General features: G+C 51.0%; 1 long non-coding RNA gene across 1 annotated transcript; it reads right to left on the bottom strand.

Moving 5' to 3' along the window:
- Positions 1-200: 200 nt before the first annotated feature.
- Positions 201-13,363, bottom strand: LOC144489659 (uncharacterized). Its single transcript, XR_013497011.1, has 3 exons — positions 13,270-13,363; positions 11,998-12,122; positions 201-277 (listed from the first exon to the last, which is right to left on the bottom strand). It is a non-coding gene; the product is annotated as an uncharacterized LOC144489659 (long non-coding RNA).
- Between the last annotated feature and the right edge of the window lie 305 nt (positions 13,364-13,668).

Raw genomic sequence — 13,668 nt, 5'->3', positions numbered from 1 at the left:
GGGCGGGAGGGCGAGGGCGGGAGGGCGAGGGCGGGAGGGCGAGGGCGGGAGGGCGGAGGCGGGAGGCGAGGGGGGAGGGAGGGGAGGGGGAGGGGGGGGGGAGGTAAAAGTGGGATGGGGGCGGGGGGCGGGGGGGGGGGGGGCGAGGGGGGTGGGACGAGGCGGGAGGGGGGGATGGAGGGGGAGGTAAAAGGTGGGATGGGGGAGGCGGGAAGGAGCTGAAAGACTCACCTTTTCCGATAACGACTGCTCAGTTTCCGTGTCTCCGCCGGTTTCTCTGGAACACAGAAGGCGATATTCCCGTTACCGGGAGATGGGAGTAGAAAAGGAGCAGAATTCCCTTCCCTCCCGGGGATCGGATCACCGGCCTGAACTCCACCTACCGGCTCCCTCGGACAGACCCTCCGCTCCCCGTCAGGAGTCTGACTCCGGGCGGGAATATCCCCAACAGGTCGCAGAGAAATGCTCAGAGCACCCACCCTGACAGGGGGGATTCCAGCTCATTGCCCTCTTCATCTGAAACCGTGACCCCCCCCCCCCCCCCACCCCCCGCCTCCCACTGGGTTAGCACTGCTGCCTCACAGCGCCCAGGGACCCGGGTTCGATTCCCGGCTCGGGTCGCTGTCTGTGCGGAGTCTGCACATTCTCCCCATGTCTGCGTGGGTTTTGCTCCGGGTGCTCCGGTTTCCTCCCACAGTCTGAAAGACGTGCTGGTTAGGGTGCATTGGCCGTGCTAAATTCTCCCTCAGTGTAACCCGAACAGGAGTGTGGCAACTAGGGGATCTTCACAGTAACTTCATTGCAGTGTTAATGTAAGTCTACTTGTGACACGAATAACTGATGGGGAAAGAGACATACTCTCACTATCCACCCTGCTAAAATGTCCACACGTCTCCACTCAGAATCCTACAGCAGGAAGATTAGATCACTGGTCTATAGATCCCTGTGGAGTCCAGTGGAGAGAGGTGATATGTAGAGGGATAGGTAGAATTGAGGAAGCAGGGGGCTGCAGAAGGACTGGGACAGGTTAGGAGAGCGGGGAAAGGAGTGACAGATGAGATACAATGTCAAAAGTGTGAGATTATGCACACAGGAATGAAGACATAGACTATTTTCTCAATGGGGAAATGCTTCGGAAATCAGAAACACAAAGGGACTTGGGATCCTTGTTCAAGCTTCTCTTCAGGTTAACGTGCAGGTTCAGTCGGCAGTTAGGAAGGCAGATGCAATGTTGGCATTCATGTCGAGAGGGCGAGAATACAAGAGCAGGGATGGACTTCTGAGGCTGTATAAGGCTCTGGTCAGACCCCATTTGGAGTATTGTGAGCAGTTTTGGGCCCCGTATCTAAGGAAGGATGTGCTGGGCCTTGGAAAGGGTCCAGAGGAGGTTCACAAGAATGATCCCTGGAATGATGAGCTTGTCGTGTGAGGAACGGTTGAGGACTCTGGGTCTGTACTCGTTGGAGTTTAGAAGGATGAGGAGGGATCTTATTGAAACTTACAGGATACTGCGAGGCCCGGATAGAGTGGACGTGGAGAGGATGTTTCCACTAGTCGGAAAAACTAGAACCAGAGGGAACAACCTCAGGCTGAAGGGACGATCCTTTAAAACAGAGATGAGGAGGAATTTCTCCAGCCAGAGGATGGTGAATCTGTGGAACTCTTTGCCGCAGAAGGCTGTGGAGGCCGGGCCATTGAGTGTCTTTAAGACAGAGATAGATAGGTTCTTGATTAATAAGGGGATCAGGGGTCATGGGGAAAAGGCAGGAGAATGGGGATGAGAAAAATATCAGCCATGATTGAATGGCGGAGCAGACTCGATGGGCCGAGTGGCCTCATTCTGCTCCTATATCTTATGGGTAGTCGTACAAGTGTCAGGTCTGCGGCCTGACAAATCCCCAGGTCCAGATGGACTCCAGTCTGAAAAGGGATAGTTGATGCGGTGGCTGTTCTGAAATTAGTGTGTGGGGGATTATTTAAAAAACTGTAAAATCTTCAGTTGTAAAAATATCATAATTCTGTCAACAACAAATGGGTGTTTTCAAAAGTGAGACAGGTGCATAATGGAGTACACAGACCGAAATATTTTATCGCGAGGCTCGGCAGTCGTGCTGCCAGGTTGTTTTTCAGTTTTAACCAATCGGTTTACACTAGGTATTTGAATAGCAGCAGCCTATCCGATTTGAATTTGACGTTTTGGTAACCTGTAAACCAATCCCTTCAACAAAATTAGTCATCGACCCTTTCTGAGTTATAGACAACTTAGTTTTCCTGCGTGTGACTTTTAGATTTGCCATTCTCCTTTCGAACTCAGCATGGACAGGTTCAGAGTCTCTTGAGTGATCCACGACCCCGCCACCTTCAGAGGAGCTGAATGGGTTTCCTCCGGGTGCTCCAGTTTGCTCCCACACTCCAAAGATGCGCAGGTTGGGTGGATTGGCCATGCTAAATTGTCCCTTAGTGTCCAAAGATGTGCGGGTTAGGTGGATTGGCCATGCTAAATTGTCCCTTAGTGTCCAAACATGTGCAGGTTAGGTGGATTGGCCATGCTAAATTGTCCCTTAGTGTCCAAAGATGTGCGGGTTAGGTGGATTGGCCATGCTAATTTGTCCCTTAGTGTCCAAAGATGTGCAGGTTGGGTGGATTGGCCGTGCTAAATTGTCTCTTCGTGTCCAAAGATGTGCAGGTTGGGTGGATTGGCCATTCTAAATTGTCCCTTAGTGTCCAAAGATGTGCGGGTTGGGTGGATTGGCCATGCTAAATTGTCCCTTAGTGTCCAATGATGTGCAGGTTGGGTGGATTGGCCATGCTAAATTGTCCCTTAGTGCCCAAAGTTCTGCAGGTTGGGTGGATTGGCCGTGCTAAATTGTCGTTAATGTCAGGGGGACTAGCGAGGGTAAATGAATGGGGTTATGGCCTGGGTGGGTTTGAGGTCGGTGCAGATTTGACGGGCCAAACAGCCTGCTTCTGCACTACAGGGACTTTAACCTGGCATTGTCAGACATCTTACTATGCCTGTCCTACCCCAATGTTGGCATCTCCACCTAATTTGCAAGCCAGACACTGCCACAGCTCGAGAGGGGGGAGGGAGGGGAGGGAGGGGAGGGGGGGGACACAGCCAGTAACTGTCTCTGACAGCGTAATGGCCACATTTGCATCTTAAAAGTAAGCCTCATCTCAATCGTAAAGACATAAGAAATCAACAACAAAGGGCCTGGCACGGTGGCACAGTGGGGTTAGCACCGCTGACTCACAGCGTCAGGGACCTGGGTTCGATTCCCGGCTTGGGTCACTGTCTGTGCGGAGTCTGCACGTTCTCCCCGTGTCTGCGTGGGTTTCCTCCGGGTGCTCCGGTTTCCTCCCACAGTCTGAAAGACGTGCTGGTTCGGGTGCATTGGGCCGTGCTAAATTCCCCCTCAGTGTCAGCCGAACAGGAGTGTGGCGACTGGGGGATTCTCACAGTAACTTCATTGCAGTGTTAATGTAAGCCTACTTGTGACGTTCATAAATAAAACATTTAAATCGATAAACAGTTAGTCTGATCGAAACCAATGTGAATGTGAGACTGACAGAGAGGGAGCGACAGAGGTGGGGACAGATGGCCAGAGAAGGGGGTAGGAGAGAGAGAGAGTGCAAGAGAGACAGCGAGTCGGAGAGAATCAGAGAGTGAGAGCTTTAAGGAGGGAATTCCAGAGCATGCCACCATGGATTGGCCGTGCTAAATTGTCCCCTTAGTGTCCAAAGATGTGCAGGTTGGGTGGATTGGCCGTGCTAAATTGTCCCTTAGTGTCCAAAGATGTGCAGGTTGGGTGGATTGGCCATGCTAAATTGTCCCTTAGTGTCCAATGATGTGCAGGTTGGGTGGATTGGCCGTGCTAAATTGTCCCTTAGTGTCCAAAGATGTGCAGGTTGGGTGGATTGGCCATGCTAAATTGTTCCTTAGTGTCCAAAGATTTGCAGGTTGGGTGGATTGGCCATGCTAAATTGTCCCTTAGTGTCCAAAGATGTTTAGGTTGGGTGGATTGGCCATGCTAAAGTGCCCTCTAGTGTCCAAAGATGTTTAGGTTGGGTGGATTGGCCATGCTAAAGTGCCCTCTAGTGTCCAAAGATGTGCAGGTTGGGTGGATTGGCCATGCTAAATTGCCCCCTAGTGTCCAAAGATGTGCGGGTTGGGTGGATTGGCTATGCTAAATTGCCCCCTCGTGTCCAAAGATGTGCGGGTTGGGTGGATTGGCCATGCTAAATTGCTCCCTAGTGTCCAAAGACGTGCAGGTTGGGTGGATTAGCCATGATAAATTGTCCCTTAGTGTCAGGGGGACTAGAGGGCACAGCCTCAAAATAAAGGGGGGTCAGTTTAGGACAGAGTTGAGGAGGAACTTCTTCTCTCAGAGGGTGGTGAATCTCTGGAATTCTCTGCCCACTGCAGTGGTGGAGGCTACCTCGTTGAATATGTTTAAGTCACGGATAGATGGATTCCTGATCGGTAAGGGAATTAGGGGATATAGGGATCAGGCGGGTAAGTGGAACTGATCCACTTCAGATCAGCCATGATCTTATTGAATGGAGGGGCAGGCTCGAGGGGCGAGATGGCCTACTCCTGCTCCTATTTCTTATGACTAGATTGGGTAACTGCTTGGGGTTATGGGTATAGGGCCGGTTGGGATTGGGGTGTCGACTCAATGGACCGAATGGCCTCCTTCTGCACTGTAGGGATTCTACGAAGGCAGAAGGTTCTGTAAGAAGATAAAGTTGGTTGAAAATTTGAGCGACTAAAGTTTCTATTTTTTTTTGTTAATGAGTGGGAATCGTGTTGATCTAAATAGCATTCCATTAGAATCGTGTTTTATACGGTTTGTTAATAGTTTGGCTAACTTGTTCAGTTAGTTCGATAAATAAAGTTTTACTTGTTGCTTTTTGAGAGAGTCTCAGGGAGTGATTTCGATTTAACCACTCCAAGCGGCTGATGGGCAGATATTCCCCCTTCTCACTTTAACAGATTATCAAGAGAGGGAATTCCCTTTTGCGCGGTTCAGAGAGGAGTCCAACCTCCCTCTTCGTAACAGTTTGAATTTTCCAACGTTCCCTAGATTCGGGGGAGTTTCCGCGATATTGGAAGTTGGCAAATGTAGCTCCTTCATTCGCATAAGGGGAGAGAGACAGAATTTACAGGCCGGTTGGTCTAGCATCTGTCACCGGCAAAACGTTCGCAGTCGCTCTTCAAGATGGTGTCATAGAAAAACGACAGCACAAACAGGCCCTTCGGCCCCACAAGTTGTGCCGAACATATCCCTACCTTTTAGGCCTACCTATAACCCTCCATCCTATTACGCTCCATGTACTCATCCAGGAGTCTCTTAAAAGACCCTATTGAGTTCGCCTCCACCACCACTGACGGCAGCCGATTCCACTCGCCCACCACCCTCTGTGAAAAACTTACCCCTAACATCTCCCCTGTACCTAGCACCCTAAACCTGTGTCCTCTCGTAGCAGACATTTCCACCCTGGGAAAAAGCCTCAGAGTCCACCCGATCTATGCCTCTCAACATCTTATATACCTCTATTAGGTCTCCTCTCATCCTACGTCTCTCCAAGGAGAAAAGACCGAGCTCCCTCAGCCTATCCTCATAAGGCATACCACTCAATCCAGGCAACATCCTTGTAAATCTCCTCTGCACCCTTTCAATCTTTTCCACATCCTTCCTGTAATGAGGCGACCAGAACTGAGCACAGTACTCCAAGTGGGGTCTGACGAGGTGTCGTGCTGCACTTGGTTCAGTTCAAGACAGACAATCAGACAGAGTCTTCGTGGTGTTGTGAAAGGGGAAGGAGTTACGTGTGCTGTGGATAGAGGGGAACCAGCGGATGTACTGTACTTTCAAATTCCAGAAGGCATTTGATAAGGTGCCCACTTTTCTATTCATTCACTCACGGGGCACGGGCGACGCTGGCTGGGACAGCATTTATTGCCCATCCCTAGTTGCCCCTTGGAGGGCAGTTGAGAGTCAACCACATTGCTGTGGCTCTGGAGTCACATGTAGGCCAGACCGGGGCAAGGACGGCAGATTTCCTTCCCTAAAGGACATTAGTGAACCAGATGGGTTTTTCCGACAATTGACAAAGAAAATTACAGCACAGGAACAGGCCCTTTGGCCCTCCAAGCCTGCACTGACCATGCTGCCCGACTGAATTAAACCCCCCCCCTACCCTTCTGGGGACCAAATCCCTCTATTCCCATCCTATTCATGTACTTGTCAAGACGTCCCTTATAAGTCATTACCGTATCTGCTTCCACTACCTCCCCCGGCAGTGAGTTCCAGGCACCCACCACCCTCTGTGTAAAGAATCTGCCTCGTACATCTCCTTTAAACCTTGCCCCTCGCACCTTAAACCTGTGCCCCCGAGTAATTGGCTCTTCCACCCTGGGAAGAAGCTTCTGACTATCCACTCTGTCCATGCCTCTCATAATCTTGTAGACTTCTATCAGGTCTCCCCTCAACCTCTGTCGCTCCAGTGAGAACAAACCAAGTTTCTCCAATCTCTCCTCATAGCTAACGCCCTCCATCCCAGGGCAACATCCTGGCAAATCTCCAAAGCCTCCACATCCTTCTGGTAGTGTGGCGACCAGAATTGAACACTATATTCCAAATGCGGCCGAACGAACGTCATGGAAAGCTGCAACATGACTTGCCAATGGTTTCATGATCATCAGTAGATTCTGAATTCTGGATAATTTTCTTTATTGAATTCAAATTCCACCATCTGCCGTGGCGGGATTCGAACCCGGGTCCCCAGAGCATTAGCTGAGTTTCTGTATTGATAGACTTTACGGGGGAGGTGATGGCCTCGTGGTATTATCACTAGTCTATTCATCTAGAAACTCAGCGAATGTTCTGGGGACCCGGGTTCGAATCCCGCCACGGCAGGTGGGGGAATTTGAACTCAATAAAAAAAATATCTGGAATTAAGAATCTACTGATGAAACCATTGTCGGGAAAACCCATCTGGTTCACTGATGTCCTTCAGGGAAGGAAATCTGCCGTCCTTACCCAGTCTGGCCTACATGTGACTCCAGAGCCACAGCAATGTGGTTGACTCTCCAAGGGGCAACTAGGGATGGGCAATAAATGCTGTCCAGCCGGTGACGCCCGTGTCCCACACATGAATAAAAATATACCTCTAGGCCATCGTCTCCCCAGGATTGTTGTGGAAAATAAAATCTCAGGGTGTGGGGGGTAATACTGGCGCAGGTTGAAGATTGGCAGGAAACAGTAGGCATAAATGGGTAATTTTTTGGATGTGCAGGTTGGGTGGATTGGCCATGCTAAGTTGTCCCTTAGTGTCCAAAGAGTGCAGGTTGGGTGGATTGGCCGTGCTAAATTGTCCCTTAGTGTCCAAAGAGTGCGGGTTGGGTGGATTGGCCATGCTAAATTGTCCCTTAGTGTCCAAAGATGTGTAGGTTGGGTGGATTGACCATGCTAAATTGTCCCTTAGTGTCCAAAGATGTGCAGGTTAGGTGGATTGGCCATGCTAAATTGTCCCTTAGTATCCAAAGATGTGCAGGTTGGGTGGATTGGCCATGATAAATTGTCCCTTAGTGTCCAAAGATGTGCAGGTTAGGTGGATTGGCCATGCTAAATTGTCCCTTAGTGTCCAAAGATGTGCAGGTTGGGTGGATTGGCCATGCTAAATTGTCCCCTAGTATCCAAAGATGTGCAGGTTAGGTGGATTGGCCATGCTAAATTGTCCCTTAGTGTCCAAAGATGTGCAGGTTGGGTGGATTGGCCATGCTAAATTGTCCCTTAGTGTCCAAAGATGTGCAGGTTAGGTGGATTGGCCATGCTAAATTGTCCCTTAGTGTCCAAAGATGTGCAGGTTAGGTGGATTGGCCACGCTAAATTGTCCCTTAGTGTCCAAAGATGTGCAGGTTGGGTGGATTGGCCATGCTAAATTGTCCCTTAGTGTCCAAAGATGTGCAGGTTAGGTGGATTGGCCATGCTAAATTGTCCCCTAGTATCCAAAGATGTGCAGGTTAGGGGGATTGGCCATGCTAAATTGTCCCTTAGTGTCCAAAGATGTGCAGGTTAGGTGGATTGGCCATGCTAAATTGTCCCTTAGTGTCCAAAGATGTGCAGGTTAGGTGGATTGGCCATGCTAAATTGTCCCCTTAGGTGTCCAAAGATGTGCAGGTTGGGTGGATTGGCCATGCTAAATTAACCCTGAACCAAACATCAATCTTAGAATCTCTACACTGCAGGAGGAGGCCATTTGGCCCATCCAGCCTGCACTGACAATCTCACCCAGGCCCTATCCCCGCTCATATTTACCCCGCTGATCCCTCTAACCTGCACATTCCAGGACACTAAGGGGCACTTTAGCACGGCCAATCCACACAGTCTGCTCATCTTTCAGACTGTGGGAGGAAAGCACAGCACCCGGAGGAAACCCACGCAGACACGGGGGAGAAGGTGCCGACTCCGCACAGACAGTGACCCGAGCCGGGAATCGAACCCAGGTCCCTGGAGCTGTGAAGCAGCAGTGCTAACCCACTGTGCCTCCTTAGATTGGCCATGCTAAATTGCCCCCTAGAGTCCAAAGATGTGTGGGTTGGGTGGATTGGCCATGCTAAATTGCCCCCTAGAGTCCAAAGATGTGCGGGTTGGGTGGATTGGCCATGCTAAATTGCCCCCTAGAGTCCAAAGATGTGCGGGTTGGGTGGATTGGCCATGCTAAATTGCCCCCTAGAGTCCAAAGATGTGTGGGTTGGGTGGATTGGCCATGCTAAATTGCCCCCTAGAGTCCAAAGATGTGCGGGTTGGGTGGATTGGCCATGCTAAATTGCCCCCTCGAGTCCAAAGATGTGCAGGTTGGGTGGATTGGCCATGCTAAATTGTCCCTTAATGTCCAAAGATGTGCAGGTTGGGTGGATTGGCCATGCTAAATTGTCCATTAGTGTCCAAAGATGTGCAGGTTGGGTGGATTGGCCATGCTAAATTGTCCATTAGTGTCCAAAGATGTGTAGGTTGGGTGGATTGGCCATGCTAAATTGTCCCTTAGTGTCCAAAGATGTGCAGGTTGGGTGGATTGGCCATGCTAAATTGCCCCTTAGTGTCCAAAGATGTGCAGGTTGGGTGGATTGGCCATGCTAAATTGTCCCTTAGTGTCCAAAGATGTGCAGGTTGGGTGGATTGGCCATGCTAAATTGTCCCTTAGTGTCCAAAGATGTGCAGGTTGGGTGGATTGGCCATGCTAAATTGCCCCTTAGTGTCCAAAGATGTGCAGGTTGGGTGGATTGGCCATGCTAAATTGCCCCTTAGTGTCCAAAGATGTGCAGGTTGGGTGGATTGGCCATGCTAAATGCGCAGGGTTATGGAGGGGGAAGAGGACGGAGGGAAGGGCCTGGGTGAATGCACTGTTGGAGAGTCGGTGCAGTCTCGATGGGCTGAATGTCCTCGTTCCGCACTGTAAGGGACTATACAATTCGATGAGTGACCTTTGCGGAGCTGTCGCCAACACGGGAATCTCTCCTTGGAGATTAAAGCAGTCCACAGCACCCCAAGGTTTGGTCTCAACTGCATACCATTCCATGGCAGCAAGAAGTCCTGACTTTTCTACCTCTTCCTCCCCCTCAGGGTAGATCCCGTTGCCTCACTGATCACTTGCTGTGTTTGCGGTCCAGCAAGCTGTGATCGATGTACTGGGATGCCAAGGGATGCGGTGTGCCTCAAGGATCGCTGCTGGGCCCACTGTTATTTGTCATTTATATTAATGATTTGGATGAGAATATAGGGGGCAGGGTTAGTAAGTTTGCAGATGACACCAAGATTGGTCGCATAGTGGACAGTGAAGGTTATTTTGGATTGCAACGGGATCTTGATCAATTGGACCAGTGGGCTGACGAATGGCAGATGGAGTTTAATTTAGACAAATGCGAGGTGATGGATTTTGGTAGATTGAACCAGGGCAGGACTTACTCAGTTAATGGTAGGGTGTTGGGGAGAGTTACAGAACAAAGAGATCCAGGGGTACATGTTCATAGCTCCTTGAAAGTGGAGTCACAGGTGGACAGAGTGGGGAAGAAGGCATTCGGCATGCTTGGTTTCATCGGTCAGAACATTGAATACAGGAGTTGGGACGTCTTGTTGAAGTTGGACAAGACATTGGTAAGGCCACACTTGGAATACTGTGTACAGTTCTGGCCACCCTATTATAGAAAGGATATTATTAAACTAGAAAGAGTGCAGAAAAGATTTACTCGGATGCTACTGGGACTTGATGGTTTGAGTTATAAGGAGAGGCTGGATAGACTGGGACTTTTTTCTCTGGAGCGTAGGAGGCTGAGGGGTGATCTTATAGAGGTCGATAAAATAATGAGGGGCACAGATCAGCTAGATAGTCAATATCTTTCCCCAAAGGTAGGGGAGTCTAAAACTAGAGGGCATAGGTTTAAGGTGAGAGGGGAGAGATACAAAAGGGTCCAGAGGGGCAATTTTTTCACACAGAGGGTGGTGAGTGTCTGGAACGAGCTGCCAGAGGTAGAACAAAGAACAATAGAACAAAGAACAAAACAGCACAGGAACAGGGCCTTCGGCCCTCCAAGCCCGCGCCGCTCCCTGGTCCAAACTAGAACATTCTTTTGTATCCCTCCATTCCCACTCCGTTCATGTGGCTCTCTAGATAAGTCTTAAACGTTCCCAGTGTGTCCGCCTCCACCACCTTGCCTGGCAGCGCATTCCAGGCCCCCACCACCCTCTGTGTGAAATATGTCCGTCTGATATCTGTGTTAAACCTCCCCCCCCCTTCACCTTGAACCTATGACCCCTCGTGAACGTCACCACCGACCTGGGGAAAAGCTTCCCACCGTTCGCCCTATCTATGCCTTTCATAATTTTATACACCTCTATTAAGTCTCCCCTCATCCTCCGTCTTTCCAGGGAGAACAACCCCAGTTTACCCAATCTCTCCTCATAACTAAGCCCCTCCATACCAGGCAACATCCTGGTAAACCTCCTCTGCACTCTCTCCAAAGCCTCCACGTCCTTCTGGTAGTGTGGCGACCAGAACTGGACGCAGTATTCCAAATGCGGCCGAACCAACGTTCTATACAACTGCAACATCAGACCCCAACTTTTATACTCTATGCCCCGTCCTATAAAGGCAAGCATGCCACATGCCTTCTTCACCACCTTCTCCACCTGTGACGTCACCTTCAAGGATCTGTGGACTTGCACACCCAGGTCCCTCTGCGTATCTACACCCTTTATGGTTCTGCCATTTATCGTGTAGCTCCTCCCTACATTATTTCTACCAAAATGCATCACTTCGCATTGATCAGGATTGAACTCCATCTGCCATTTCTTTGCCCAAATTTCCAGCCTAACTATATCCTTCTGTAGCTTCTGACAATGTTCCTCACTATCTGCAAGTCCTGCCAATGTTGTGTCGTCCGCAAACTTACTGATCACCCCAGTTACACCTTCTTCCAGATCGTTTATGTATAAAGCCATGTAGTAGTAGAGGCGGGTACAATTTTGTCTCTTAAAAAGCATTTAGATAGTTACATGGGTACGATGGGTTTAGAGGGATATGGGCCAAACGCAGGCAATTAGGATTAGCTTAGGGGTTTTAAAAAAGGGCGGCATGGACAAGTTGGGCCGAAGGGCCTGTTTCCATGCTGTAAACCTCTTAGGCTCTGTCCCTCTGTATCGGGACAAACTCTCTCCGTGTCAATAATCTCCCATCCTTCAGTCCTTGCCCTCTTTTTAGGTCAAACCAAATAAACAAACTCAGATTAAGTCAGGACAAAGTAATGGGGCAGCTCCCCGAAAAGGAGGGGGAACAGCCCGAACAGAAATCAAAGTACAAAGGAAATCCTTCAGTCCTTGCTGGGAGCACGGAGGAGGACAGGAGGGGGAGAGAGGAGATGGGGATATACAGCCATGTCCCTCCACCTTGTACAACCCCCTGCCCCCCTCACGCCACATCCCCTCCAAGACTCACGCTGAAGCAGGTGCCCAGGGATCTCAGTTTCTGCGCCCTTCTGTTTCCGAGACTTCCTCCCGGGACCCCGAGGCTGTTTCTTGGTTGGATCCAATTTCCGTCCCATCGCTAAACCGGAGAGTCCTCTGGGGGTAGGGAGGGAGAAGTTAGTAGAGATCCAAACATTCCATCTCTCCCTATTCCCCCATTCCTCCTCTGTCTTCCCCCATTCCCTCTCTCCATTCCCCATCTCTCTATTCCCCCATTCCCTCTCTCCATTCCCCCATTCCCCCACTCTCTATTCCCCCATTCCCTCTCTCCATTCCCCCATTTCCCCTCTCCATTCCCCCATTCCCCATCTCTCCATTCCCCCATTCCCTCTCTCCATTCCCCCATTCCCTCTCTCCATTCCCCCATTCCCTCTCTCCATTCCCCCATTCCCTCTCTCCATTCCCCCACTCCATTCCCCCATTCCCTCTCTCCATTCCCCCATTCCCTCTCTCCATTCCCCCATTCCCTCTCTCCATTCCCCCATTCCCTCTCTCCATTCCCCCATTCCCTCTCTCCATTCCCCCATTCCCTCTCTCCATTCCCCCATTCCCTCTCTCCATTCCCCCATTCCCTCTCTCCATTCCCCCATTCCCTCTCTCTCTCTCTCCATTCCCCCATTCCCTCTCCATTCCCCCATTCCCTCTCCATTCCCCCATTCCCCCTCTCCATTCCCCCATTCCCTCTCCATTCCCCCATTCCCTCTCCATTCCCCCATTCCCCCTCTCCATTCCCCCTCTCCATTCCCCCACTCCATTCCCCCACTCCATTCCCCCACTCCATTCCCCCACTCCATTCCCCCACTCCATTCCCCCACTCCATTCCCCCATTCCCCCTCTCCATTCCCCCATTCCCCATCTCTCTATTCCCCCATTCCCTCTCTCTCTCTCTCCATTCCCCCTCTTTCTATTCCCCCATTCCCTCTCTCTCTATTCCCCCATTCCCTCTCTCTCCATTCCCCCATTCCCTCTCCATTCCCCCATTCCCCCTCTCCATTCCCCCATTCCCTCTCCATTCCCCCTCTCCATTCCCCCATTCCCCCTCTCCATTCCCCCTCTCCATTCCCCCATTCCCCCTCTCCATTCCCCCATTCCCCCATTCCCTCTCTCTCTCTCTCCATTCCCTCTCTCCATTCCCCCTCTCTCTATTCCCCCATTCCCTCCCCCTGTCTCTCTCTCCATTCTCTCTCTCTCTATTCCCTCTCTCTCTCCATTCCCCCATTCCCTCTCTCTGTGCCTCTCTTACCTGCTGTCTCTCTCTGTCAGCCACGTTGCGGGGCGGAAGTTCCGTTAACTCCCAGCAACTGTTACCTACCGGTTGTGACGTCGTGCGGGGCGCCCGCGTCCTCTGCCCATGCGCAGTCAGCCCATTTCGCCACGAAGGGGCCGTTTTGATTCCATGCGGGAGACGGTAGGGGAAGGCAAGTGGAAGTGACGTGTACGGCTGCGGGGCGGATGTTGCCTTTGGGACCGTAAGATGGCCGCAAACCGGATGCGGGGCATAACCAAGCCGCACGGAACTTCCTGCCCTGCGCACACGGCGCACCCAGTGGGCGACAAGGGGAGGAGAAAGGATGTGACGTGTTGACTGCGGGGCGGATGTGACATTAACTTTTAAGATTGAGGCTAACCGGATGCGGGGCAC

The sequence above is a fragment of the Mustelus asterias genome, unplaced genomic scaffold, assembly GCF_964213995.1.
Source record: "Mustelus asterias unplaced genomic scaffold, sMusAst1.hap1.1 HAP1_SCAFFOLD_2409, whole genome shotgun sequence".
NCBI classification, from domain to species: Eukaryota; Metazoa; Chordata; class Chondrichthyes; order Carcharhiniformes; family Triakidae; genus Mustelus; species Mustelus asterias.
Note: the sequence above shows the minus strand (reverse complement) of the source record. Positions and strands in the feature narration are given on the sequence as shown.